The sequence below is a fragment of the Lithobates pipiens genome, unplaced genomic scaffold, assembly GCF_037356315.1.
Source record: "Lithobates pipiens isolate NorthernLeopardFrog02 unplaced genomic scaffold, aLitPip1_a1.2 Scaffold_16, whole genome shotgun sequence".
Taxonomy (NCBI): Eukaryota; Metazoa; Chordata; class Amphibia; order Anura; family Ranidae; genus Lithobates; species Lithobates pipiens.
In genome coordinates this window covers 96,372,906-96,398,250 of record NW_027507748.1, presented here as the reverse complement: position 1 = coordinate 96,398,250, position 25,345 = coordinate 96,372,906, and positions in this window count along the sequence as shown.

The following is a 25,345-nucleotide window of genomic DNA, read 5'->3' as shown; positions in this document are numbered from 1 at the left end:
AGATGGCCGTTTTAGGAATTAAATGTATCATTATTGCTTAACCAGTTTGTGCCTGCGCTATAGCCAAAAGAAGGCTACAGCCCAGTGCTCAATTGCCGGGACATCCTCCTGCTTACTTCCTCCCTGCGTGCCACCGCCGGCGTGCATCGGGGAAATTATGTGTTGCCCGTGTCCCTCAGCCAATCACAGATCGTGCTAAATGACCAATCACAGCAGCCATTTAGCACTCGATCGGAGTGTCCAATGAGAGATGATCTCAAATGTAAACATATGAGATCATCTCTCATTGCCGGCTCTCCCTCCTCACACAGAGGCCGCCTGTGAGGAGGGAGAGCTTCCCATATAGAGAAGTGTATGTTTCCCATGGCTCAGAGAAGCAGGATCTCCCATTCTATGGATAGTGTAGGACCCACTAATCATGGGGTACTTTGTCGCAGTAAGTGGGCTTAAGCACCATATAGCAATATGGTGTGACCAAATCCCCATATTTCTTGAAAATGTTCAGGTGTTTTAAATAGCCTTGCAGGAGGTGAATGTCTTTTTTGCATGTGTGCGCTGTAATATTTTGTTCTCTTGTATGGTCTTATGCTGCTGTCCCCTCTATTAGTTGAAATCCTCCCCCACCAATCCCCCCCCCCCCCATACCCCTGCCATTATAAACTTCTAGTACAGTGAGGGCTAATAGAACCAACAGAGCTGTGAAAGCCTCTCATTAAGAATACAGACTATGCCTGCCCTTTTCAACAAGCTCAGACACTCATAAAAGTTGTACTATAATGTCTATGCATGAAATGTGATCTATGAATGCAGAATAGGTGGATGATTGAAAGGTTCACCCCATCCATTCATAGATCCTACAGAAACAAGAAGTGCTCTGCTCTAGGAAAACAACTCCCCTGCTGCTCATCTGTCTCTGCAAATGCAGGGGGTGCCGGCCCTGTATGCATCAGTCATATATGGAAGAAAAGAATCTGGATTGCCACACTGATAAATTCACCTTTTATTAATCCATAGAATAAAAGAGAACAGTATCCATACAGCAAAGTATGGTGAACCCACAGTAACACTAACGCGTTTCACAACTAAACTGGTGCTTAATCATATTATAAACTAGCTGAAATACTGAAACCTGTTTTTAGTGCCACATCCCATAATTTCTACAAAGAATATATAAGATTTCTAAAAGGGACTTTTTAAGAGCAATGACACCATATTATATAAAAATATTAATTTTTAATTCAATATAGAAAAAACATATAAATACATAATTTAATTCAGTACAGAAATAACATAGAATAGATATGAACAATTGCAATGCGGATACATCTCGACCTCAAAACTCAAAAGCTGACCTGTACATAGAACTAATATGGATACTCCACACATGGCTGGGTAAAAACAAGGATCATATGATGATACTATAGAGAGGGATATATTCTAGAGAGCCATTTGTTTAACACAAAAAAGAATATATATCTATATAAATAAATAAAGAAGATCCAATACATCAATAGAAGATATCCAAACCTAAAAAGACATACCTACAATTTTGTCAAAATGCCCAAACTTCTGACGGAAAACTGGACTTCTATGTATTTATGTTAAAGGGTTACACCCCAAAATAGTCAAAAATATGAAGACATGTGACTCGAGACATGTGGTCTCTATGATATTCTGTGTGGTGCTAAATTGAAATTATATTGACTAGTGTTTTTTTGTGTTTTTTGATTTATTTTTTTATTCATTTCAGAGATTATATGCTTATGCGAGATAAAGGAGTCTCCTGAAGAAGCCTTATGATATGGCGAAACATGTTGAGATGTATCCGCATTGCAATTGTTCATATCTATTCTATGTTATTTCTGTACTGGATTCAATTATGTATTTATATGTTTTTTCTATATTGTATTAAAAATGTATATTTTTATATAATATGGTGTCATTGCGCTTAAAAAGTCCCTTTTAGAAATCTTATATTTTCTGGTGCTTAATCATAGCTTATAGGCTATGGTTAAGCACCAGTTTAGGTGTAAAACGCGTTAACTGTTACTGTTGGTTCACCATCCTTTGCTGTATGGATACCATTCTCTTTTATTGTATGGATTAATAAAAGGTGTATTTATCGGAGTACCGCTGTACAGATTATTTTCCTCCATTCATAGAGCCTGTTTCCTTAATAGTACAGTCAATTAGGTCATACCAGTTTTTCCTAGTTTGTAGCTTTCTTGTCAACCTTCTTTCACCTTGATGATGAAGGTGTTAAAATGATTGTAAAGCCTAGAATTTTTTAAAAACAAAAATGGTATGCTTACCTGCTCTGTGTAATTGTTTTGCACAGAGCAGCCCCAAACCTCCTCTTCTGGGGTCCCCTGTTGGTGCTCCAGGCTCCCGCTCTTCTCAATTTGTCCCCACTTGCAAGCCGCTTGCTATTGGGGCACACATGCAGGCTTGCTCCAGAGCTGCACTGCCAGTGTGCATTGACTCTGCCCCATGTATCCCCACTCACACCATTTGATTGACAGCAGCAGGAGTCTCTGTGAAAAGAGGATGAGAAGGGAGAGGAGACTGCAGCCAGGCACAACGCTGGATCGCTGACAGACTGTAAGTGTTTATAAAGGATGGGGGAGGGAATTATTAGGTGGGGTGTTTTTACCTTAATGGAGGGAATGCATTAGTGTAAAAACACCCAGTGTTTAGAACCACTTTAATTGTTGTCCATTGACACTGGAAGCTGTGAAGCTGACACATCAAATTATGAAGGCATCTTCTTAGCTATGCCATGTGGCAAGAAAATGTAATGCTGTACTAGCTGGACAGAATAAAAAATGCCTGGAAAAAGTATTCATACCCCTTGCAATTTTCCACATTTTGTCATGTTACAACCAAAAACGTAAATGGATTTTATTGGGATTTTATGTGATAGACCAACACAAAGTGGCACATAATTGTGAAGTGTAAGGAAAATGATAAATCATTTTCAAAGTCTTTTACAAATAAACATCTGAAAAGTGTGGCGTGCATTTGTATTCAGCTCCATTTTCTCTAACTAAAATCTAGTGGAACCAATTGCCTTCAGAGGTCACCTAATTAGTAAATAAAGTTTAAAGCAGTTAGGTTATAAAAAATATTCAAAGCTTTGAACATCTCACAGAGCACTGTTCAATCCATCATCTGAAAATTGAAAGAGTATGGCACAACTGCAAACCTAAAAGAGGAAAGGTAATTTGAAAGTTATGGGAGTGGGAAGGGAGCTGTACAAATAAATCTCCTTATACCAATACCCAGACCAAAATACCAAGAGGAAATGTTGGACTATACCGGTACTAAATTGGATACATAAAGATCAGAAAATATATAGTAGAATTTCATATAAATTTTAATACAAAAAGCAAATTTACATAACATAAGAAGAAAAAATTATTACACAAAGACATATCATATTTAAAAACTCGTACACCCCAGGTTCGTATGTACAGTTACTCATGGTGGAGTTCCATTCTAGGGGTACAAGTGAGGAGTTCCTCGACTAGTTTCGCGGAGTTTTCCGCTTCATCTGGAGGAGAACTAAAAATTGGATATACATTAGACAATGCTTACCTATTAGTAGTTAATATAGTTATACAGTCGTATGAATATATGTAAGAGGATAAACAAAAATAAATATAAACAAGGATATACAATAATATTTACAAAAAGGGATTGTAGGAGAAATTTATTACCCAAGAAAAAAAAAAAAAAAAAAGGAAGGGGGGGGGGGAAGGAACAAGCATACCAAACATGAAACCAGAGTCGAGTCCACTCCAAAGAATTTCCCCCACCGGCGGACATGGGGTATATAGTGCATATGATGGAAGGGTATAGAGGTATAGGTATATAATATGAAGGTCGAAAGGGAAAGAAATAACATAATTTGGTATAAATGTTACCTGCTACGGACCATGCATCGGGTAGGTGACGTTGGCCACTGTGTGTTTGAGGGTTTTTGGCCCAAAGGGTTAAATATGTATTTTAGCTAACCACGCTAGCTGTAAAACAGAGAGAGGGGGGGGGGAGAAGGGAAGGGAGGGGGGGGGGGGGAAAGGGGACACAGGGGGAGGAAAGGAAATCCAAATAGTATGGTAAGGTATGTTATAAAACTATAAATTAAATTATAAAGCTCATTAGGATAAAGGATATACCTGACAGGGGGGTATCCCAATAGTATGATCGATGGTCTTAATTAGACATAGTATTAAGAGAAATTACTGCCAGTAATTACTAGGTATGGAGGTCAAAATATTCCACACCCATCCAAGATTGATCGACGGGGGTGAGGACTTCTCAAGTTCAGTAGTTCCAAAAGGCAGTAAAGTATTCCTATGAATAAATATATAGAGGGATTGGGTCTTATATAAAAAGTGCCTCATATGACCATATATAATATAAATAAATGATAGGTTGGGTAATGAAGCAGTCTAATAAATAACCACATACCTGGTAGTCTAGATAGCACAAGTCAAGCTGAGAAACAACAAGTTCCCATCCATCACATGGAATGCAAGCCCAGAACAGCGGTCAATCAAGACCGCTGTTATATGGGATCCCCAACGGATGTGACGTCCGACGCCGCCGCCGTTCCCGCCGGCGGGAAGCCCATCATCACACCGTCAACACCTCCACACTAGACAGGTGGGCGCCAATCAGGCATCACACCGGAAGTGCGCTGGAGAAGGGCGGAAGTCATCAGATAGACCGATGTACAGCCCAAAAGAGCCAGCAAGCCTAAAGGGAGGGGAAGAGAAAGGAATTGACTCCCCCTACTGGCCAGGAGGTGTACATGTCCGCCAGGGGGAGAAAGGAGAGAGAACCAAACAACTTCCGGAAAAAGACAAACCATATGATACAATCATCCAAATAAGAGCAAAAAAAATAAAAAAAATGTTATTGTTTATTTAAGTAAAAACGTCTCCAATAGTACAAATATAATAAAACAAAATACAATGAGCAAAATAAAACAATATAATGAATTAAATTTACAATGTTATTACAGTCTTACACATTAGCATAAGGGGTTACCAAGGTCATCAGAGAGGGCAATAAGGAGAAAGGAAGGAAAAAAAAATAAAAAGTTACAAAAAATATTTGTATGAAATGGTTTCATTCAACCCAGGAGGGCGAGTGGCCTCAAGACGCTCAATCCAGAGGGTTTCTCTCTGGAGGATAGTCCGGTCCCAATCACCGCCCCTAGGGCTGGGAGGAACCACCTCCAATACAAAGAATTGGACAGCAGAGGTGTCAAACCGATGATAAAGGCCGATATGTCTCCCAATCGTTGTTAGCTTACCATTGCCTGAGTCATATAAATGGTCACCAATACGCTGTCTGAGCTCACAAATTGTTTTGCCGATGTAGAATGCTCCACATCGGCAAATCATCATGTAGATAATGCCTTTAGTACTACAATTAGAAAAAGTGCGTGAATAAAATATTTCACCATTAGGTAATATAAACTTATTACCTGTTTGAATGGTGAGCAGAGTAAGTGGTAATAAATCTAACAGACGCCCAACTCGTGGGGGATACTCGAGTAAAGAGCCTCGATATCTATCGCCACGAGGAGGGCGTCCGGAGGCACCTGGATCCCATCCCATCGGCAAAACAATTTGTGAGCTCAGACAGCGTATTAGTGACCATTTATATGACTCAGGCAATGGTAAGCTAACAACGATTAGGAGACATATCAGCCTTTACCATCGGTTTGACACCTCTGCTGTCCAATTCTTTGTATTGGAGGTGGTTCCTCCCAGCCCTAGGGGCGGTGATTGGGACCGGACTATCCTCCAGAGAGAAACCCTCTGGATTGAGCGTCTTGAGGCCACTCGCCCTCCCGGGTTGAATGAAACCATTTCATACAAATATTTTTTGTAACTTGGAATTTTTTTTTTTTTCCTTCCTTTCTCTTCATTGCCCTCTCTGATGACCTTGGTAACCCCTTATGCTAATGTGTAAGACTGTAATAACATTGTAAATTTAATTCATTATATTGTTTTATTTTGCTCATTGTATTTTGTTTTATTATATTTGTACTATTGGAGACGTTTTTACTTAAATAAACAACAAAAAAAAATGTTTTTGTTTTTTTTTTGCTCTTATTTGGATGATTGTATCATATGGTTTGTCTTTTTCCGGAAGTTGTTTGGTTCTCTCTCCTTTCTCCCCCTGGTGGACATGTACACCTCCTGGCCAGTAGGGGGAGTCAATTCCTTTCTCTTCCCCTCCCTTTAGGCTTGCTGGCTCTTTTGGGCTGTACATCGGTCTATCTGATGACTTCCGCCCTTCTCCAGCGCACTTCCGGTGTGACGCCTGATTGGCGCCCACCTGTCTAGTGTGGAGGTGTTGACGGTGTGATGATGGGCTTCCCGCCGGCGGGAACGGCGGCGGCGTCTGACGTCACATCCGTTGGGGATCCCATATAACAGCGGTCTTGATTGACCGCTGTTCTGGGCTTGCATTCCATGTGATGGATGGGAACTTGTTGTTTCTCAGCTTGACTTGTGCTATCTAGACTACCAGGTATGTGGTTATTTATTAGACTGCTTCATTACCCAACTTATCATTTATTTATATTATATATGGTCATATGAGGCACTTTTTATATAAGACCCAATCCCTCTATATATTTATTCATAGGAATACTTTACTGCCTTTTAGAACTACTGAACTTGAGAAGTCCTCACCCCCGTCGATCAATCTTGGATGGGTGTGGAATATTTTGACCTCCATACCTAGTAATTACTGGCAGTAATTTCTCTTAATACTATGTCTAATTAAGACCATTGATCATACTATTGGGATACCCCCCTGTCAGGTATATCCTTTATCCTAATGAGCTTTATAATTTAATTTATAGTTTTATAACATACCTTACCATACTATTTGGATTTCCTTTCCTCCCCCTGTGTCCCCTTTCCCCCCCCCTCCCTTCCCTTCTCCCCCCCCCCCTCTCTGTTTTACAGCTAGCGTGGTTAGCTAAAATACATATTTAACCCTTTGGGCCAAAAACCCTCAAACACACAGTGGCCAACGTCACCTACCCGATGCATGGTCCCTAGCAGGTAACATTTATACCAAATGATGTTATTTCTTTCCCTTTCGACCTTCATATTATATACCTATACCTCTATACCCTTCCATCATATGCACTATATCCCCCATGTCCGCCGGTGGGGGAAATTTTTTGGAGTGGACTCGACTCTGGTTTCATGTTTGGTATGATTGTTCCTTCCCCCCCTTCCTTTTTTTTTTTTTTTTTTTTTTCTTTTCTTGGGTAATACATTTCTCCTACAATCCCTTTTTGTAAATATTATTGTATATCCTTGTTTATATTTATTTTTGTTTATCCTCTTACATATATTCATACGACTGTATAACTATATTAACTACTAATAGGTAAGCATTGTCTAATGTATATCCAATTTTTAGATCTCCTCCAGATGAAGCGGAAAACTCAGCGAAACTAGTCGAGGAACTCCTCGCTTGTACCCCTAGAATGGAACTCCACCATGAGTAACTGTACATACGAACCTGGGGTGTACGAGTTTTTAAATATGATATGTCTTTGTGTAATAATTTTTTCTTCTTATGTTATGTAAATTTGCTTTTTGTATTAAAATTTATATGAAATTCTACTATATATTTTCTGATCTTTATGTATCCAATTTAGTACCGGTATAGTCCAACATTTCCTCTTGGTATTTTGGTCTGGGTATTGGTATAAGGAGATTTATTTGTACAGCTCCCTTCCCACTCCCATAACTTTCAAATTACCTTTCCTCTTTTTGAATTACTACTGGATGATGGTACACTGTATATTAACAATTATCTCTTATTGAGGCTATATTTCAAAAAATTCTTCTGCTACAACTGCAAACCTACCAAGACATAGACATCCACCTAAACTGACAGGGTGGGCATGGAGAGCATTAATCAGAGAAGCAGCCAAGCCCACAGTAACTCTGGAGAAGCAAGAGATCTACAGCTCAGGTGGGAGAATCTGTCCAAAGGACAACTATTGGTTGTGCAAACAAAGTGAAAAGTACTGAAAAAAAAACATCAGTTGCAGCCTCACTGTGCCCATCAAATGCAGCCATTGTGCCATCAATTGCAGCCATTGTACCCATCAAATGCAGCCACTTGTGCCCATTATATGCAGCCACTTGTGCCCATTAGATGCAGCCACTTGTGCCCTATCATATGCAGCCACTTGTGCCCCATCAAATGCAGTCACTTGTGCCCCATCAAATGCAGCCACTTCTGCCCATCAAATGCAGCCACTCGTGCCCATCAAATGCAGCCACTCGTGCCCATCACATGCAGTCACATGTTCCCATTATATGCAGCCACTTGTGCCCCATCATATGCAGTCACTTGTGCCCATCAAATGCCGCCACTTGTGCCCATCAAATGCCGCCACTGTGACCCCGCTGTCTGCCTGGCACTTACGCCATCTTAGTGGCGGGTCAGGCAGCGGGTAACAGCGGTGAGCTGTGGGACGGCTCCTGTGTCCTCCATGCTTCCCCCTCCTCTTCCATTCTGCTAGGCGTCCAATAGGGGCACCTATGCATTCAGCCAAATCAGGTGATGGGTAATAGACCCATGCTTCCTGATTGGCGGAGAGGGGGTTCTATGTTAGAAAAGCCAATATTCATTTGCTTTTCTAACACATCTGGATGGACTGTGAGCGCAATGCTCTGCGCTCCCAGTCCACCATTTTTGAAGCCTATTAGAGCCTATGGCTCTAATCAGGTGCCTCAAAAAACTCCACCACTGCTGTAATTCATGTGCCCAGAATCCAAAAAAGGGCCAGACACCTTAATAGGGGGTGGCAGTGATGGACATGGATAGATTCATGCAATGCATGAATCTATTCATTAGTCAAATAGGGGCTGGTGTGACAGAAGGGGCGGCGCCCGTGCGCCCTTAATGGATGAGCCATCCCTGGACTGGGGTGGTGGTTCACCTTCCAGCAGGATAACGACCCTAAACATACAGCCAAAGCTACAATGGAATGTTTTAGATCAAAGCATATTCATGTGTTAGAATGGCCCGGTCAAAGTCCAGACCTAAATCCAATTGAAAATCTGTGGCAAGGCTTGAAACTTGCTGTTCACAGATGCTCTCCATTCAAATTGACAGAGCTTGAGCTATTCTGCAAAGAAGAATGGGCAAAAAATGTCACTCTCTAGATGTGCAAAGCTGGTAGAGATATACCCAAAAAGACCTGCAGCTGTAATTGCAGTGAAAGGTGGTTCTACTGTAAATAGTATTGATTGAGGGAGGCTGAATACAAATACACGCCACACTTTTCAGAAAATTATTTGTAAAACATTTTGAAAACCATTTATCATTTTCCTTCCACTGCACAATTATGTGCCACTTTGTGTTGGTCTATCACATAAAATCCCAATAAAATACATTTACGTTTTTGGTTGTAACATGACAAACTGTGGAAAATTTCAAGGGGTATAAATACTTTTTTCAGGGCACTGTACATGTAATATGTTTTAGAACATTTAGGTTTTAAGTCTTATCACCTTTCCTCTAAGCTCCGTGGATAATGACTGGTCAGCACAGTTTCATATAACTGTTAAAACAGTTATTACTGCTGTCATCAGTGATACCAGATCAGTGAATAATACAGGAAATACTTGTGGATAATGGAGCTCTAGAAATGTTCCGACTCCCACTTTATTACTCACCAAATCTTCTCTTTAACTGGTTGCTGACCGCCGGCTGTCAAATGACGACCAGGCGGCTCACCTATTGTGGCGGGAGGCCGTCATATGATGGCCTCCCGTTTAAACAGGGAATGCGCGCAATCGTGCGCGCGCATCCCTGTTTCTTCGGTGGCGGCGTGTCACGGAGACACCGCTCGCCACCGAAGGGGGTGAACAGCCATTGGTTATGGCTGCTTACCACGTGATCGGCCGTGAGGAAGTCACGGCCGATCGCAGATGGTCACACCCTGACTGTGCACGGCGCATGTGCGCGATCGTGAGCTCGCTGCGCATGCACGTCGGTAGTGGCGTGTTCCCTGGGAACACTGCTCGTTACCGACGCTGGTAAACAGCCATTGGCCGGCTGTTTACCCACGTGATCGGCTGTGATCCTTTCACAGCCGATCACTAAAATGTAAAAAAAACGCGGTAACGAGATGTTACCGGGTTCTCCTCATCACACAGCGATCGTGTGTGAGGAGGAGATTGTGGTAACATCTCGTTACCGCCTACAGTACACATCAAGCACACTGATTGCCCCCCCCCCAATAAAGAGGACCTGTCACCACCCCTCATGGTACCTGTCAATCACAGTCCATCAGAGTACCTGTAACAGTCCATCAGAGTATTTGAGTACCTGTCACAGCCCATCAGAGTACCCGAGTACCTGTCACAGCCCATCAGAGTACCTGAGTACCTGTCACAGCCCATCAGAGTACCCGAGTACCTGTCCCGGGCCATCATCAGAGTACCCGAGTACCTGTCACGGCACATCAGAGTACCCGAGTACCTGTCACGGCACATCAGAGTACCTGTCACGGCACATCAGAGTACCCGAGTACCTGTCACGGCCCATCAGAGTACCCGAGTACCTGTCACGGTCCATCAGAGTACCTGAGTACCTGTCACGGTCCATCAGGGTACCCGAGTACCTGTCACAGTCCATCAGAGTACCCGATTACCTGTCACGGTCCATCAGGGTACCCGAGTACCTGTCACGGTCCATCAGAGTACCCGAGTATCTGTCACGGTCCATCAGAGTACCTGAGTATCTGTCATGGTCCATCAGAGTACCCGAGTACCTGTCACAGCCCATCAAAGTACCCGAGTAGCTGTCACAGTTCATCCGAGTACCCGAGTACCTGTCACAGTCCATCTGAGTACCCGAGTACCTGTCACAGTTCATCTGAGTACCCGAGTACCTGTCACAGCCCATCAAAGTACCCGAGTAGCTGTCACAGTTCATCCGAGTACCCGAGTACCTGTCACAGTCCATCTGAGTACCCGAGTACCTGTCACAGTTCATCTGAGTACCCGAGTACCTGTCACAGTTCATCTTAGTACCTGAGTACCTGTCACAGTCCATATGAGTACCTGTCACTGCCCTTCAGAGTACCCAAATACCAGTCACCAAGCCATCAGAGTACCTGTCACCAGGCCATCAGAGTACCCGAGTACCTGTCACCAGGCCATCAGAGTACCCGAGTACCTGTCACCAGGCCATCAGAGTACCCGAGTACCTGTCACCAGGCCATCAGAGTACCCGAGTACCTATCTCCAGCCCATCAGAGTACCCGAGTACCTATTTGCAGCCCATGTCTCATAGAATATACGTTGGGGTGTTTGCTTTCCAAAATGGGGTCATTTTGTGGGTAATTTCACTGTCCTGGTGGTCCAGGACCTTCAAAAGTGTGATGGGTAGGAATGAAATGAGATGTGTCATTTATGCGCCTAGAACGCCTGAACGTACTACTTCAATGTTCGGCCTCTCTATGTGAACAGGCTGTGTAAAAGTCCTACACATGTGGTATCGCCATACTCGGGAGGAGTAGCAGAATGTGTTTGGGGTTGTAATTTTTGCTATATACATGCTATGTGTTAGAAATATCTTATAAATTGACAATTGTGTGTAAAAAAAAAATGTGTTTTAATTTTTTCCCACATATTCCAAAAACTTCTGGAAAAAAATTAACCATTCAAAAGACTCATTATGCCTCACAGATTATACGTTGGGGTGTTTGCTTTCCAAAATGGGGTCATTTTATGGGCAATTCCATTGTCCTGGTACTCCAGGGCCTTCAAAAGTGTAATAGGTGGTTGAGAAATGAGATGCGTCATTTTTGCTCGTAGAACGTCTGAAGGTACTACATCAATGTTGGTGCTCTGTATGTGGCCAGGCTGTGTAAAAGTCTCACACATGTGGTATTGCCGTACTCGGGAAGAGTAGCAGAATGTATTTTGGGGTGTAATTTGTTGTATGCATATGCTGTGTGTGAGAAATAACCTGATAATATGACAATTTTGTAAAAATAAAAAATAATAAAAAAAAGTCGTAATTTTGCAAAGAATTGTGGGAAAAAATGACAACTTAAAAAAACTCACCATGCTACTTACTTAATACCTTGGAATGTCTACTTTGTAAAAAGGGGTCATTTGGGGGGTATTTGTACTTTCCTGACTTGTTAGTGTCTCAAGAAATGAGATACACCTGATGTACTGAAGGCCTGATCAGATGTGATCAATTTTCAGCGATTGGCACCATAGTTTGTAGACTCTATAACTTTCACAAAGAACAAATAATATATACTAATGTGGGTTATTTTTACCAAAGATATGTAGCAGTATAAATTTTGGCCAAAATGTATGAAGAAAAATTACTAATTAGCAAAAATTTAAGACAGAAACAAAGAAAAGGGCATTTTTTTTCACAAAATTTACGTTTTATTTTATTTATAGCACAAAAAATAAAAAACCCACTAGTGATTAAATACCACTAAAAGAAAGCTCTATTTGTGTGGAAAAAAGGACGCAAGTTTCATATGGGTACAGTGTTGCATGTCTGAGTAATTGTCATTCAAACTGTGAGAGCGCTGAAAGCTGAAAATTGGTCTGGTCAGGAAGGGGGTGTAAGTGCACTGTATTGAGGTGGTTAAAGGCCATCCATATAACCACTAATATTTTAGTATAATTTCCCCCACTCTGGGGCCTGCCCTGCATATTCATGGGCATAATCCACCAGTTATTTGCTTTCTTTAAAGAGGAAGTAAAGGCAGTTGAAAAAAAAAAAAAAGCAACCTGCAAGGCAAAGTCATAATGAGCTAGTATGCATAGCATACTAGCTCATTATGAATAACTTACCCGAGAACGAAGCCCCGAAGCGGTCCTCCGTCTTAATGTTCGCCGCTGCCATGTATCCCGGAGTGACTTCCAGGTCTCGCTGCTCCGGCGCTGTAATTTGCCGGAGCCGCTATGCCGTCACTCCCACGCATGCTCACTGGAGCCGTCACGAGCGGCATATCGCCGCGTTCTGCGGCCTGCCCAGTGTGCCGCTGTCTATGGCGCATGCGATGTAGACAGCGGTGGCTGTCTTTTTGTAAATATCTCCTAAACCGTATAGGTTTAGGAGATATTTCTTGGACCTACAGGTAAGCCTTAATCTAGGCTTACCTGTAGGTCAAAGTGGTTTGTAAGGGTTTACATACCCATAAAGAGGACCTGTTGCATAGATTCCTATTACAAGGGATGTTTACATTCCTTGTAATAGAAATAAAAGTGATAAAAAAAATAAAAATGTAAAACAAAAGAATAAAAATAAAAACAATTAAAGCGGGAGTCCACCGGGACTCCGCGTTTTTTTTTTTTTTAAAAAGCCAGCAGCTACAAATACTGCAGCTGCTGACTTTTAAAATAGTGACACTTACCTGTCCAGCGCGCCCGCGATGTCGGCACCCGAAGCCGATCGCTAGGTCGTCTGTCGGGTCCTGCCGCCGCCATCTTGGGTATGGGAATCAGGAAATGGAGCCTTTCGGCTTCATTTCCCGGTTCCCTACTGCGCATGCGCGAATTTGCGCTGCGTAATAAGGACGCTCCCCGCTGCCTCTGGGAGCTGTGTGTTTCCCAGCAGGCAGCGGGGCACTTGCGGGAAGGGGCGGGCACTTGCGGAAAGGGGCGTAAGTTACGCCCCTTTCCGCAGAGAGCTGTCCCGGAAGTGGGTGCAGTTACCTGGATTATCCAGGTAACTGCACCCCCCTCCCCCCTGAAAGGTGCCGATTGTGGCACCGGAGGGGGGGAGGGTTCCGATGAGCGGAAGGTCCACTTTAGGGTGGACCTCCGCTTTAAGTAAAATAAAAAAAAAAATAATAATACAATTTTTGGGGAAATGTCTCTAGTAGCTCGTGCTCAGAAGCGAACACATGCACATGTCCCACCCACATATGTAAACGTTCAAACCACACATGTGAGGTATCGCTGAGTGCATTAGAATGTGTGCAACAATTCTAGTACTAGACCCCCTCTGTAACTCTAATCTGGTAACCTGTAAAAATTTTCAAAATGTTGCCTATGGAGATTTTTAAGTACCGAAGTTTGGCGCCATTCCATGATTGTGCACAATTTTAAAGGGTGACATGTTAGGTATCTATTTACTCAGCATAACATCATCTTTCACATTATATAACAAAATTGGGCTAACTTTACTGGTTTGTTATTTTTTAATTCATAAAAAGCGTTAAAAAAATTATAGCGCAAATACCGTGCGAGGTAAAAAGTTGCAATGACTGACATTTTATTTTCCAGGATGTCTGCTAAAAAAACATATATAATGTTTGGGGGTTCTGAGTAATTTTCTAGCAAAAAAATTATGATTTTTACATGTAGGAGAGAAGTGCCAGAATAGGCCCGATATTGAAGTGGTATAAGAAGTAAGTATGACTATTCAATATACGGATATCGTTCAAAGTTATACAAAGAGTTTTTTAAATATTTGCAACGTTATTTACTCTAACCTGACCACAATCATTCAGTATATTAAGAATAATGCATATAGTGTAAATGTAATAAAAACGCTTTTTATTCTGCATAACTGATGCATACCAAAAACTCCACTAGGGGGCATTATTGTTGCACCTTTTGTTGTCTAATTCCATCTAAGATGTGTCCAAAATTCATTCCTTTTTATTGCATTTTACATTTTACAGAGGACAAAAATATAGTAAAAAATGCAATTTTTGATGTTTTAACAGAATATTTGGAATTAAATATAATTTATAAAATGAAACAAAGATATGTCTAACCTATCTACAGTTTTACACAAAGGTAAAACATAAACATTCTTTTGTAAACCATGCATAATAAATTATGTAATTTTACTATATTAGTAATATAAATGACACAGTATGAGCTCATTTTGCTGAACTATAACGCATTCACTATTTTCATGTCCATGTTTTTACCATTGAAAATTAAAGTTATATTTCCTACATCAGTTGACATTTGCACATGCAAGCTGTATTTTTAGATAGATAGATAGATAGATAGATAGATAGATAGATAGATAGATAGATAGATAGATAGATAGATAGATTCTACATACATTTCACATATATTACTGCATGTTTTGTTTAGTCTTTTTCTTTTTTTTTTGGCACCTTGAAATATTTTTTTATTTTTTTGGGGATAGAGTATGGAATAGTTAAGACCTCTCTTGATTTTTTTTTCTTTCTATTCTTATATATAAACCTATCTTAGACAGTTGCCATCAGAACAAGTGTCACCATTGTAACATCTCCTGTTCTTGCAGCAGCACTAAAGTTTGGATTTAGATTTTTTTTCCATCAATACTATTCCTTTGACAGTGGTCAATAGGACACATGAAGAGGGTGAATCTCCCCATAGGGGACACAGACAGCATGACACAGGTGTTAACACTTTTTTAAATCTATTCAAAACTAAAAATGTTAAACTTTTTAAAGAAAAACATAGTGGTTTTATATCAGGGGGATAGTTTAAAAAGTGAATTGAACAATTTGAAGAGAACATTTTATTGTGATGAAAAATTTATATTTACTAAACTGAACCGTATTAGTATTTCTGTGTTCTAATTTTCAAGCTGTATAACTATAGTAATTTCTTAGAGAAAAATTATGTCTAGCAATAGATCTGTTCTAATTTGCAAGCTGTATGGCTATAGTAATTTTTTGGGAGAAATATCTTGCCATAGAGCTGTTTATTCAATTATAAACTCATAAGGCACTATCATTTTTAATGTTAATCTAATGTTTGGTCCATTATGTGTGACCCAAGTAGCTCACAATTTAGAATATTTTCCATGGACACTCTGATGCTAAGGTGAATTGGCTTAGAAGAACCATGCCCAATGTATTGTCTTACAAAAAAAAAAAGACATAAAACAGAACACTAAAAATCCAGATATGACATGTATATTAAATTAGTCTGTAATTACTTGATTGCACTTAATTGTTTGTTGTTGGTAAATGTTGACTAAGAGGCCTAAATTACCATCAATTGATAGAAAAGTGAATACACAACACAAAAAGGGGATTTTATACTACAGCTGGTCAGCACTAAACCTGTACTCCCAGGTTTAAATGTAAAAAGTACTGGCTAAGAGCGGGGAACAGAGTGCAAAATATATTCTATTACTTTTATTGGGCAGAAAAAAAATCTCCTTTTACTCCTTTCTATATTAGCTTCAGTTTATTACTAGCACCTGCCTCTCTCCATCTTCATGAATACGCTTTACTCACTACTATCCTTCTGTCAGACGAGACTATCTTTACTGGCCACAAAAAAAGTGGTCTTATAGAAATGGCAGTTGGTGAGCCTCTCTTTGCCACTTTGATTTAGTTTCTCCTTATTATTAGGCATGACCTTCCCTGACTTCAAGACTAATGCCGCGTACACACTATCGGACTTTTTGACAGACTTGGTCCGGCGGACTGAATCCGACGGACAATTCGATCGTGTGTGGGCTCCAGCTGACCTTTTCTTCCCCAAAGTCTGGCGGACCTAGAAATAAAACTTGCTTCAAATCTGTCCGCCGGACTCGGCTTTCTAGCGGACAATCCGTACGTCTGTGTGCTAGTCTGATGGACTAAAACCGACGCTAGGGCAGCTATTGGCTACTGGCTATGAACTTCCTTATTCTACGTCATCACGTTAGAATCCGCCGGACTATTGGAGTGATCGTGTGTGGCCAAGTCCGTTCGTTTAAAAGTCCAGCGGACCTCAGCTGCAGAGTCCGTCGGATTGTCTGCCAGACCAAGTGCGTTGAAAACTCCGGTCGTGTGTACGCGGCATTAGTCTTGAAGTCAGGGAAGGTCATGCCTAAAAATAAGGAGAAACTAAATCAAAGTGACAAAGAGAGGCTTTTTTTGGCTAATAGCAGAAATAGGTTTCATGGTGTGACTGCTGTTAAAGGGGTAGTAAACCGCATCCAAAAATAAATAAAAAATCGGGTCAGGACAGTTTAAGTCATAATGTGCTAGTATGCACCACATACTAGCACATTATGACAGACTTACCTGAAAACAAAGCCCTCCAGCGGCGCGTTGTTACCACTCAAGGAGCTTCTTCTTTCCAGGTTCACTGGGTTCGGCTATCTGGAGGCGGCGATGATGTCACTCCCATGCATGCGTGTAGGAGTCGCTGTTTACGGCACAGCTCTGAAGAAACAGCACGGGTATGCCTTTCCTTCAGAGCACATGCGCCGGTGACGTCACCAGCTGCATCTAAAGTAAATATCTCCTAAACGGTGCACGTTTAGGAGATATTTACAGTACTTATAGATCAGCCTTATTATAGGCTTACCTATAGGTAAACGTCATATACTGTATGGAAGTTTTACTCTCACTTTAAGTAGGACGTTTAGTTTTTTTAACTGTATAAAATGACTGCAAATTCACTGTAAACTGTGTGGAGTCTTCCCAAATCTGAAAACCTCCCCGCAAAAAAAGAAATTTAAAGGGGTTGTAAACCCTTGTGTTTTTTCACCTTAATGCATCCTATGCATTAAGGTGAAAAAACATTTACCAGTCACCGGCCCCTCAGCCCCCCTGTTTTACTTACCTGAGCCCCTTTATCTATTCGGCGGGGATGTGTCCTCCCTCTCTCCATGGGGTCCCGGCTCTTGATTGGATAGCTTGATAGCAGCACAGCATCCCGCTGCTGCCAATCAAATCCAATGATGCAGGGGCTGGGGGGCCAGGGCTGGGGCCGAGACCGGCATTTGTGTCTGTGGACGCAGCTGCTGGACTAGGGAGTGTGCAAGCAAGGTAACCGCCTCGGGAGAGCGCTTCTCCTAGGGGGTTATCCGATGCGACAAGGAGCCACGAGAGCCACTGGGAGACACCAGAAGAGGATGTTCGGGGCCAGTCTCTGCAAAATGAGCTGCACAGTGGAGGTAAGTATGATATGTTTGTTATTTAAAAAAAATGATCCTTTACGATCACTTTAATACTTATCTGTTGGACAGGTAATAAGTCTGAACATTGTTGGATATCTGTTCCCCCATTGTGTGCTGTGGTTCCTCCCATTGGTCTCTAAATCACTTGCTGACGATTTCCCATCCACCAAAGCTTTGAAAGCTCTTTCCTTCTTTTTTTTCAAGCACATTTTTTTCTTTAAAGTTTACATACTACCTAAAAAAGCCTAAGATATATTATCCAGTGCTGTGATGGCGAACCTTGACACCCCAGATGTTTTGGAACAACATTTCCCATGATGAAAACCAGTGCAGTGCATGAGAACCATGGGAAATGTAGTTCTAAAACATCTGGGATGCCAAGGTTCACCATCACTGATCTAGCGGATAGTTCCAATTTCTTAAATATGGTATTTGCATACACATAAGCTTGTTCACCCTCTGCCCAAGTGATAGTGCTTGAGACTGGTGATAGGTTACTCAGAGAATGAGTGCTGTTACATGAGATGGGGGATGCCTACCCTTCCCATACCCTAAGATGCCAAAGTAATTCAGAATAAAAAAACTGAATTTAAATCGGAGCTTCACACAAAAGAAAAAGCTCCCCTTATGTGCCTCCTCCCTCCTCCACTGCCACATTTGGCACCTTTCGGGGGGGGGGGGGGGAGCGGATACCTGCTTTTGAGAGGTACCTGCTTCCGTTTCTGGGTGAGTTCACTGTGGTGGAACTCAGACGGAAGTTCGGCCCCTCCTCCTTCTCCCACCATTCACAAAGCGCAACGCATGCGCAGTAGGGAACCAGATGTGAAGCTGCAAGGCTTCACTGCCAGTTTCCCTTAGCCGAGATGGCAGCAGCAGCACCCAAGAGCTGATTAATAAATCGGCTTGGGTGAAGACACTGTTGGATTCGTGGACAGGTAAGTGTCCTAATATTAAAAGTTAGCAGCTACAATATTTGTAGCTGCTACACTTTACATTTTTTCTGAAGGATCCTGGAGCTCCAATTTAAATGCCACACCACTCTTCAATAGTCCAGATACAATTTATTTACAGTAGGGGTCAAAGAAACAATCAAAGAAATAGCCAGCACCCGAAAACATCCCCCCTCCTCAGTGCTAGGATAACACAAGAAAACATCCATATCACATCTTCAAGGTCATTGTGCCAAATAATATGTTGGTAACATTGGATGTCTAAAAATAGAAATATATCTGGTAACATTAAATGAATTAAATATATAAGGACCTAACAATGTTGAAATATGTAGTAACAGTCAAAATGATAAAAGGAACAAGTTCATTCATTCTCTTGGCTCCATGCCCTAAAATCGTCAAATTCATTAAAAAATTAGCTTAGCTTGAACTTTGGATGCAAATTACCATGAAGTCAATGGGGACTTTTTGATGGTCACTTGTGGCTTTTGGAGGGCTGCCAGGCAAAAAATAGCATGAAAGGCTGGGCTCAGCTGTGGAGGACTTTTGCCAATGAATGATAAAAAGACAAAAAAAAAACCAAACATCCATACGGTGAGTTTTTTTACATACATCTTTCCGGTGACAAGAAACCTGCTTTGCTTATAGACAGCAACAAAACCCTAAGCAAAATATATAAAGGTGCATACAAACTAGTGCTAAAGATACAATTAACTAATTAGTTGCACGTGGCGCTGTTACCTGTATGCCTTTCAGTCAACACTCCCTAATCTTCTAAAAAATCCTATCCCACATCATACAAAATGTGATAATTAATAAACACTTAGGTAAATACCCAAATTTACATTTAGATTAAGTATACAGTGACATAAATGAGCAAACGTGAGTATAGTCCATCCGCCAAATACTAAAAAAAATCTAGAGTATATATAAAAAAAATATATCTATAAAAATAAAACAAAAAAAATATATAATATCCAAATAATAAAGAGTCTTTTTATAGAAGCGTGAGCAAGTCTCCAGTGTTTAAATCTCCTTATACACGTGACTCCTTCACCACACCATCCGTGCTTAATGACCCCCCTTCGTGAAAAAACTCACCAAATGCTAAGCCTTACACTCTCGTGTGAGGCAAAAGGGCTTGCAACAGATCTCTCAAGATGTAATTCAGATATCAGCACATCCGATTTTATCTTCTCCAATTGCGTACTTCAATGTGTATATATAAATACCTCAAAGAAAAATCACAGAGGGAGACCCCAATAGTGTAATACTGCAATCACTCTTTAATGTAAAAAATCGCACTCTTTATGCACTCACATGAACTTAAAAGGGTAAAATCACTTCAAAAGGATAAAGAAACTTGCTTCACAAATCCACTCCACAACAGCATTCTGAATACGTCGGGGCATTGGTGGTCACAGTGGACTTATTAGATACGGTACTGGATCACTTAATCTCACCCCTCCTCGTGCGTCCCGCCTGGTCCCACACAGCAGGTCCGTTCGAAAAAGGCGCCTTCAGATCAGATGATTCAGTTCACTTAGTCCTGTACCTCCTTCCCAGCTCCGTGTATGTCAGCTCAATGTTCACCAGATAGCCACCCCCCCGACATGTTTCGTCATATCAGACTTATTCATGGGATTGGTTATCTGGCCTAGCAACCCACCTTATATTCCCCCATCGTCCAATCAGCTCATCTCACTATCAGTCTCACATCCATATTGCTGGGATGTGTCCTGTCGTACACATTAAGCGCCGAAGCCAGAACTATGACCCGCGCACGCTCAAATCACAGCATTCGACATCCCCCCTCTTCGAAAACTGGTGATCGAAATATTCGATCCGCCAATACGCCACGGTCTCCGGTGCGTGCATCAAAGTACACTAGGTACGTCGAAACATTCGACCATAGTTGTAATATTCGACATACGGTAAATTCCGCTCAGGTGTCCACACAGGCTGCGTCCCACCAGGTCGCGCGTGCGTCGAGATCGAAACCGCATGTCCCCGTCTCCACAATATTCAAGTATAAGAATCCGTGTCACCGTCTTCCGGAACCAAACAAAGTGCGAAACCAATCACAATACCTATGGTGGTGTCAGTCCCCATCTATAGTATCTCTCCATCTATGAGGCGGTATCTTTCTAAATAACACCCTGTACCCAGTACACTCCGCTTAATCAATGTGTCCTCACACAGTAGATGAACCAGTCTGTCTACAGATACAGACTGGTACACTTATCTACCGCTGTGTCACCAATGCGCCCACGTTTACACCAATGATTAACATATAATATAAACTAACCCATTAGTGCACATTTTCATTATTATCCTGGAACATTCGATATACAGCTCCAATTTAAAATCAAATGGAGATGTATATATATCTGAAGCAACATCTAAAGTGTAAAACTCCAAATAAAAATCATTTTAAAACAAATAAAACAGGAACCTACTACTATTAGCCCTAAAAGAGACATAATAGGTACTCTCATAATAATCTCAGAACTCCCCCATCAATAACTTCACATCTATTATAAAAAATTGAAGATTAATGATCGGTAACCTCATAAACACTTCCATATCGGAGTGACACCCTTCCCTCTATAATGTTTGAAAGACAATACTTATGGCCTATTAGTGACTAAAAGTCACTAATATAGCAGTTCAGGTCCAGTTCTACATTCATACCCCTCGGATGAAGGCTCTTCAGCGAGAAGATCCACCTGGTTTCCCTTTGCGACAAATCTCTAACTCGATTAGAGCCCCTCCAAGAGGGATGAACATGGTCTATTCCACAGAACTGCAATAAATTCGGATTTTGTTGGTGATATTCTTTGAAATGTAATGATACGCTATGATACTGGTAACCTTTACGGATATTAGTCAAATGTTCTGAGATTCGTACTCTCAATAATCTCTTGGTGCGTCCTACATACAGTAAGTTACAGGGGCACTACAGTAGGTACACGACATGTGTCATATTACACGTCATGAATTCCTTAATGTCAAATGTTTCACCCTCACTGTTCGTTATTGAGGTGATTCCCCTGTTTACCTGCTGTACAGTCCTACAACAGATACACCTCCTACAAGCATAAAAGCCTTTCAGTTCACCCGAAATAGTTGCTCGCTGAGGAGGGTCCAGGATCTTTTTTACGACTCGATCACCGATGTTAGGTGCCCGTCTGTAGATGAACCCCGGAGTTTTGGGTATCACACTCCCCAGATGTTTGTCCCTTCCCAAAATATGCCAATGTGTCCTGAAAATTTGCTCTACCTCTCTAAATTGATGATGGAAATTGGATAGGAATCTTAATTGGTGTTGTGTCCCCCCTTCTCCCTTTCTCCTCCCCTCCAGGCAAGCTTCCCTTGGAATATTCGCAACTGTCCCAATAGTTTCATCCAAGGTGGTCTCTGAATACCCTTTCTGTATGAACCTTTCTTTCAAAATTTGGGATTGGGCTACGAAATCTTCTCTAGTTGTACAGTTCCTGCGGACCCTTAAAAATTGTCCCTTAGGGATATTTCTAATCCAAGATGGATGATGTCCACTCTTCGTTGTTAAATAGCTGTTCCTGTCTGTATTTTTAAAGTACACTGTGGTATTGAATCTATCATCCTTTCTCTCTATCAAGAGGTCAAGGAAATTTACCACCGTGGGATTAATATTGAACTCCAACTTAATGTCGTTCGAGTTGGAGTTCAATCTCTCCAAAAAGTTTAAAACAGAAGCCTAAGCAAAACTGATTTATTTTAGTCACTCATTTTAGCAGTGACAATTGTGATTTTATTGCGTGATACTAAATCTGTCTTGACCATCAGAAATAATAGTCTCCAAATACTTTTAGTCTGAAAAAAAATTGCTTATTCATATAATTTGGACACATAGATGACAGGATTACATACAAAAGCACTAGCCATATAGAGGTAAAAATTAGGATAACATTTGAGCTACAGCCCGCAGTTATAGGTTGGTAAAATATTGGCCATTATGATTGCACAGAGCTCCTATGACGGAACTGCCAGGGTTGCAAAGGTAGCACTTACGACTGGGCCCTGGCATTCCACCACCGTGGTGAGGCCACTGTGGGACCATAAGGTCCCCACATTGGGAGTAAAGGGCCCCAGAATCAGTGGTAAGGGCCCTGGATTTTGGAGGGAAGGGCCCCAGGTTCAAAGGGAAGGGCCCCTGGACCTGAAGGTTATAGTTATGCCTCTACAGAGCTCCCATTTTTTTTCTGCACCTCCTCAGTGCCTTATTTTATGAATCTTAAAAAAAAAAAAAAACAATACGAACCAAAAAATGTTCTTGCCATTACTTCACAATCCCCACACCACACAAATATCTTTACTACATTCAGCGGGATGCAATGTTTGCTCTGAACTTCTGTTCTTTTACCCCCTTCAACAGCAAAGAGGGTAAAGGGCCAGGCCAAAGACCATGAGGTATAGGATAGGGCATCATTTTCTGTACTGGGAGATCTGTCCCAAAAATTCCTAATACCAATCCCTTAATGCTAAAATCAAATGTATTTCATCTGTGCTGACATCTGGAGAAACTAAAACTTTAGTGTTAAATTCAGAGATCTAAAAACCTTATCATTAGAAACCATTGAAAAGTTTGCGTTTAGATCAGATTTCTCCCTAAAAGGGTTCATTTTCTGTACTTTTATGCCTCTGGAATAACTGACAAGGTGGGCTCTTGGTCTCACATAACAAACACTAGCATTGGATATATGCTCTTTGAAAGCTCAGCCGCAGGTTGAGTTTTATCTGTGTAACAGCTGTATTACTCATATGCCCAAGTGATTTGAATATGAGAATAGGCTGTTTTTTAGCAAAGCAAGATAATTTTAGGCCACAGTAATTTTCTATTATTTGCTAAATGCTGTGACAGCTTCTACATGGCAGACCTGAAAATGTACGGCTGATTCAGGGCCTGGTGCAAATTGAGTTGGGACCAAAATCACAGGTTAGTACGAAAGATTAATGATATTTATTCACTGGCTTCTATCACACCAAGCTACTTCTCAGTTCATTACTAACCTCAGGGAACGTTCCTAAAGTTAGTTTTATTGATTTTAAAGAAAGATATTTAGAGGAACATTGCATTCAAATTGGAAAAAAGAACATTGCTTTCACTTAAGTCAACAAACTCTTTTGCATACTAAAAGGAGGTTCAATGTTTGTGTTATAGGCTAGAGCAAAATTAGCTTAAAGCAAAAGCAGCTTCTCCATTCAAATCCCTTAGTGATCTAATAATGCTATCATTGAAACATTGGCATTATTCTTAAGCTATGGATTCCAGTGATGTTACTTGACATAGTAACTCCAGACAACTAGCTAAATACACAGTTGAAATAATATATATTTATTTTTAACCTATCAGGTAAAGGTTTTGTAATTGTGCATAGTCTTGAGAGTTACCCACATTCTGCATGCCACATAGCCAGACAGGTCTCAAACATAGTTTCTAAATCAACAAAATTCACCTTCCCGGTCCTGTAATGCAGCTTTCTATGTAAGCCAGTGGGGGCCCATCAATAGGGGGCGCATGAGGCGCCCCCCCCCCCCCACAGCTAGACGTAAAAACAAAACAAACAAAAAACGGACACTGAGCTGATATGTGGGAAGCTTGACTATTGCAATCAGGTGATTGTAACTGAAAAGCTTCATTGGGCGGTCTTTGGAGTATCCTCAAGGCACAATCCATGTGTCTGTAACACTCTCCACTCTACATTGATTCCTACCGTTGCTTGTTTTCGATTGGTGGGTCCGGAGAACGGTAGGTGGTGCTTTTCCGTTACCGAACCGTTACTTTTGGTTTCCCACAACTCTTCACTCAAATGTTGGAAGCAGAGCACGGCCTGCTGGACTGGGTGGGGTAAGCTAAGCAGCACCGTCGGTCTCAGTGCCACCCGCGGGGTGAACCAATGCCATCATGAATGCTCATTCAATTTCCACTGACAGCCGCCACCCACCTTTTCGCTCCGCACAAGCACACACTTCCTCGCTTCTCTTCACCACAAAAGTCTCTGTGGCAGTGCAGGCCGGGCCCAGGGGTGATCACGCGGCTGGAGGAGTGGGGTATGTGTAGAGATTGTCTGGCATGGAGGAGGAAGAGCAGAGACCTTACTAAATCATCTGTCCTATGGTGTATACAACTTTATACACCCACCATCTTCCTTCCTGTATATAGACCTTCCTCCATCATCACTGTGACTGCAGATATACATCATCTGTCCTGTTATTTTGTATATATATATAGCTTAATACAGGACAGATGATGTACATCTGCAGTCAGTGATGATGGAGGAAGGTCTCTATGCACAGAAAGGAAGGTGGGTGTATATATAGCTGTATACACCCACCTCCCCTCCTGTATATACTAATACCATCCATATCTTCCCCTTAATACACATCAATCCATA